Raw genomic sequence first — 6146 nt, 5'->3', positions numbered from 1 at the left:
ACTTATTAAAATCTAATTAAATAGGTTTTGATTGGTCTCCTTTGTGCAGATTTAAATCTGCAAAATCTTATTTTTGTGAGGTTTATAATGATCATGGAAACTATACTTTATTTCTCCACCAATTTGGATACAAGTTTTAGCTTGTATGGATTATTTGAAGTAGCCAAAAAATTATTTATAAGAGTAGATTTATCATGCTTTAAAATGTTTATTTTTAAAGATTCAATTTGGGGAATATGGATATGTGATTGAAGGATAGTTTGAAAAGATTAAAGACTAAATGTTTAGGTAAGAAGCACTGGAAGACTTTGGCGATAAGAACAATATGGATCTACCCCTTCTAATAGTACAATGACCAAAAAATAATTTAGTATTGAATATATAGATGTGAGAAGATTTGTGTTGCATCACTTAAAACAACTCTATAAGAAGTTTAAGATAAAGCAACATGAGTCCCCAATATACTATCCCTAAGGGAATGGCCAAGTTAAGGCCTCTAATAATAAATTGCTAAAAATCCTACACATAACGGTCCATAAATCAGGAAGAGATTGGCACATGCAAATTAATCTTGCACTCTGGGCCTATAAGACCACTATATGTACTCTTAGAGGGCTACACCTTTCTTACTAGTATGTGGTTCTAAGGTTTTCTTACCTTTAGAAGTCGAGATTCCCTCACTAGGAGTCTCCCTACATTGGTTGATAACTAATGAAAACCATAGGGCTATCAAAATACATGAGCCAAAAACCCTTGATGAGCATCACAAGGCTGCTTTTGATCACATGAGGGCTTATCAAAAAAGGATGTCTACTACCTACAACAAAAAGGTTCATCCTCATGAGTTCCAAGTGGGTGAGCTTGTGCTTTGAGAAAACCCTAAAAATTAGTAAAACAAGTAACAAAAAGGAAAATTTGAGTCTAACTAGTTGGGTCCTTACATTGTGACAACAACATTTGGATATGGTGCATATCAACTTTCTACTTTTGAAGAGGAACAACTTGTTGAGCCTATCAAAATTCTACATCTGAAGAAATTCTATGCTTAAGGCTCATAGCTCAACTATATATATATATATATATATATATATATATATATATATATATATGCTTAAGGCTCATAGCTCAACTATATATATAGATCTTGAAAAAATCTGTAAAATTAGAAAATGTCACGAAAAAATGATCATCTTAGTGAAAATCTAGCAATAGGAACTTTGATGTATCGACAAAAAAAATGCAAAAATACAAAAAATATAAAAAAACATTTTTTTAAATTTCCAAGTGGTGAAAACCTAGAAATAGGCACTACTTGAGACCCTCACACCTATGTTTATCAGTCTCACTCATTCACTCCACAACATAGTCTCTAACTTGGAATTGTATCTTGTTCTCATCTAGGGGGCATGACTACTTAGCTTATCAGGGTTTTCTTGTGCGTTAAGGATTCTTTGGAAACTCATGCAAAACAATGTTTCTTAACACTACCCCCTTGACATCAAGTGTTTCTCGACACTTTTTGGATACCTTGCCTGTAGTCTAGGATGTTACAATATTTCTCACTATTAGATTCAAGTCTTGAAGAAAATTTCCATGTGACATACATACACACACTTAAACATTAAACTTGTTGAGCTATGATAAACTTTATTTATGTTGTCTACGCTGATTTCTTTAATGAGTGTTCCCTCCCTAATAATCTTTCGAGGATGTCATGGACTAGAAGAATGGGGACATGAGGCATGTTTTACTTGCTTTCTTCTTGTGGGTATAATTTGTTATTCTAAAGGTGTTTAGAGCATTCATGCTTGTCATACTTGACACTTTGGACCTACAATGTATCATCCTTGTTTGTTTTCACAAGACTGCACTCAAGGGTTATCCTGGCACTTATGCCTTGATATAAGTGTAATCTTGATATACTAAACTTAGGGAGTCAAACTACATTAGTCATATTGACTTGCATGCCTTTAATGCTTAGGTTGGATTCCCATATTTCTAGCCAAGATAGATCATATTCATATCCTCATAGTTATACTAGTGATGATTGTATGATCTTTCAATGTCTCTAATAAATGTTCAATGATGAAATTAGAGTCTAAATGTTTTGTGTCCCTTACAAGTAAATCATTTTTCATACTAGTTTGTATCATAGGAACATTCTATCTTAGTCTTGCATTTTGCATATGGGGAGAGCTCTCTCTTCATCTTTCATGAACACATCAGCTATTTGCTTTCATATTTTCTTCACTTTCTTCTTGATAATATCATTTCATTTTCTTGATCTTTCATGTTGCCTCTTTGCTATCCTATCATCACAAGGGGTTAATCTAAATCATCACATTTAATCTATCCAAGTACCATATTTTCAAAACATGAGTCTACATCACAAACATGAGAGCTAAAACTATCCATGAGCATATAAACATGAATGTAAAATTGAGCATGCATAAACATGAGCCGAAGCTGAAACATAAACTCAAATATTGAAATATTCAACCATCACATGAGTAGAAAATGAGATAAATACACAAATACATCAATCAAATCTAGTATCTCATATATATATATATATATATATATATATATATCAAATGTGTCAAAGTACATATACAATATGGGATTCCAAACATAGATCAATGTCTCAAAATACATATGGTATAAAAAAATGTCACAAGGACATTAGCTTAGACCTAAGACTAGCTTCCTCTCTCATTAGTAGGTTGTGTCTGAGGAGGAGCCATTGGTTCCCTCAATGGTGGCTGATCTGATCTACTAGCCCTATTTGAGTGTATAGGTACCCATCTATCCATGAGAAATGTAGTAATATACACCCCATGGTAGTAGGTTTCCCTAGCCATCTGTCGCTCCACCTCCTACCTAGCCTCTACTAAATCATCCCTCAGTGATCACTATCGCATATTAGCCTCTACTCAAGCATCCACTAACTATTGGTCTCTGACTGCTATGGTCATTCTCAACCCCTATAGCTCTACCTCCATCCGCCTACCATACCTGCCTTCACCTCCCCCACCATCTACCCCATGTCATGTTGCCACCAATGGTGCATCTGGTCATGTAAATCTTAAAAAGGGAGTTCTTTACATCTCATACAAATATTTTAGATCTACCCCTACATCTACTAAGTATGGGTGATAAGCCCAGGGCTCTAACATCAGTGTTGTATCTCTCAAAGCAGTCTAGTAGTCCAACATAGGCAACCAACCATGTGCCTCATCCTTGTGAAACTAAGAATAGGTAGTTTTCTCCATCAAGATCACCTACTTCTAAGAAAATTACCACCATACTCGACTAATCACAAATCTCTCCACGATCTCTAAGTGCCTCCCAACCAGTGGTCAACTATATTACATGTACTCAAGCTCCCATACGTCTAGTCATCTATGACATTGATGATATGACCACCAAAAAAAAGAGGTAAGCTCATCAAAAAGATGCCAATAGTATGTCACATCCCCATTGTGACTCTAAGAGATGAACCTTATATATCGAAAGATGAATGGCTCACTCTTCTCTCATGGCTACACACATGATCGTATAACTGCAATATGCTCCCATGCCCATATCTTGGCTAGCACTATACTACAAGCCCAGGTCTACCCATCTTGCTACACTATCTCATGGAGCTCATGATACATGTCAGCAAGGATAGTGGTTCCTCATGCCATCCTCTGAAGCCACCCAATCAAGTCTACTACCAATTAACCCCAACCTAGTAGGAAGCCCTTTTGGCCCTTGTCAATGACCAAAGCCTAGGAAACCAGTGAACAATGAAGGTAGGATAATGGATACTAGTCTCGATACTCATCTATCAACCTCTCCCTGTTGAGGTGTCGATCTTATTGGAGTTGATGAAAGATCAACTCCACAGCTCCCACAAATCACCTGCATGCAAACACTTGTCATAGAAGACAAGCAAAAAGCTATGGAAGCTGAAATTGTTAGATCCATAGATGAGACATTCTTTATGAGAAAAAGGATAAATTTCTATATTAAAAAATGAATGAATAAATTACAAAGAGATCAATCCTTATAAAAGGAGATCAAAACCCTAATAGGGTAAAACCTAGGTTGTATGATAATAATTAATAAAAGAATTAATTATTATATGCCTAAAGTTTAGCTTAAGTAAACTAGAGATAATAAGTGACTTAATAATTAAATCAAAATGATTTAATTAATAAGGCAATCTTTTATTACTCTAACACCCCCCCTTAAGATAAACTTAGGGAGTAGCTAAAAAAATAGAAAATACTACTAAAAGCAAATTGGGTCTTGGTAACTAGGCCTGATGAGGTACCCAAGTAAAACTGAATCTCTGTAAAGAGGAGAAATAGAGAAAACCACATGAGAAAAATCCTACTCCAAAAAGACATGGAAAGAATGTTGCAAAAGATAGGAACAAAAGATGATCATGAAGAACACCATTGAAGCATGAAGCTGCAAACACTCTCAAACTGTTGATCTGAAGAACCTCCACTGTATAGAATATGATCAGATAGAGAAGACTAAGTCTAAAGAGCTAATCAATTGAAGATGGAAGGTGTCTTCATGGCCTCCAAAAATAGGAATGAAAGAATGTTTATATGGTAAATGATCCATCTCACCAAAATGCATAAGTATCTAGCCATTGCAATCACCTAGTATATTGAATATCCAGCTCACTCCATCAAACCAAGAAAGTAATAAAACCAACACAACCCCCCTTTAATGCTGAGAGGTAAGAAATTAACACTAAAATTGAATGAAATATCTCATGTAGAAAGAAGAACTAGGAACATTGAGAGTGCAAAAGAAGTAGAAACACCTATAATGGCACGTGTCATCGACACATCATGAGGCTAATGTCATGGAAGGAACACTCACTTGACAAAGGAAGATGATGAATATGGCCAACATAAAAACCCCCCAAGGCACTTTATCATGTAGTGCAAGTACAACAAAACACAGTGATGTCCAAGATCTTGAAATGCAATAGAGCGGCACTTTATCTTAGTATGTTTGCAAAAATACTACAAAAGGATGTCAACAAAGATCAAAAGAGACATAAGGCTAATACAATAGATAGTACAAACCATGAAAAATAATTTGTAGCAACAAAATTGATCCCCAAACCTAAAACAACCAAGATATCCATCAGAATGCAAAAAAGCAAAAAAATTGAATGGGAAGTGTCTGGAGCAGAATCTAGAAAATAGAATATCTCAAGATATGTCTCTTGGAGTGAAAAATAGAACCTATGATTTTGACTACATAAATAGGAAATCAAACAACATTAAAAGTCCAAATAAACTACACCATTACGATGGGCTCAGAATCAGCTTTTTGACACTTCTTTTAGATTGAAAAATGGAGTCTGGATGAGCAAGTTATGGCCCAAAAACCACATGTAGGTCTAAAAAAGCACTGGAAAAAAAAAATCACTACCTCGAGATCCATGCCAAAATACCTAAGAATGCGTGTTAATTCTGTACCAAAATTACCTTGATTTATGTACCTAAAAAATCTCAATTTGTGTGCCTAAAAATCTTAATTTGTGTAACCAAAATCTCAATTTGCGTGCTAAAAAATCTCACTTTTTGTGCCAAAAATACAAAATCACCACCTCGAGAAATGTGCATAACTCAATTATTGAGAAAATATTGATTTGTGTGCAAAATTTAAAAAATCATCACCTTGAGAAATGTGCCAAAAATCTCAATATGTGCCAAAATTTGATAATTGATAGCTTGGGAAACAAGCCAAAAATCTAAAAATCGTCACCTCAAGAAACATGCCCAATCTAGGAGCAAATTTTTTTGCCTCAAATTCCAACTATGTCCAAATCTGACAAATTTTATATGAAAATGGGGGTTTTTGGCACTCTTAGCTCAATGGTGATGTATGTTTGGGCTCAACATGCATCGAAAACTAGTGACCCCCCAAATTAAATACAAAAAAAATTTAAAAATGAAACCCTTCAAAAGGAAAAACACAGTTTTGAAAGCCAATCCAGGCCTCTCATAAATAGAATAGAGGCATGAAGATCTAAAGTTTTCATACCGTGTTGGAGTTGATGAAAGATCAACCCCTCAACTCCCATGAATCACTTGCATGCAAACACCTATCATAGAAGAGAGAAGCAA

The sequence above is a fragment of the Cupressus sempervirens genome, chromosome 4 (assembly GCF_028749045.1).
Source record: "Cupressus sempervirens isolate cs-2001-9-10 chromosome 4, ASM2874904v1, whole genome shotgun sequence".
Taxonomy (NCBI): domain Eukaryota; kingdom Viridiplantae; phylum Streptophyta; class Pinopsida; order Cupressales; family Cupressaceae; genus Cupressus; species Cupressus sempervirens.
The sequence above is the reverse complement of the archived record's forward strand: the minus strand, read 5'-3'. Positions refer to the sequence as shown.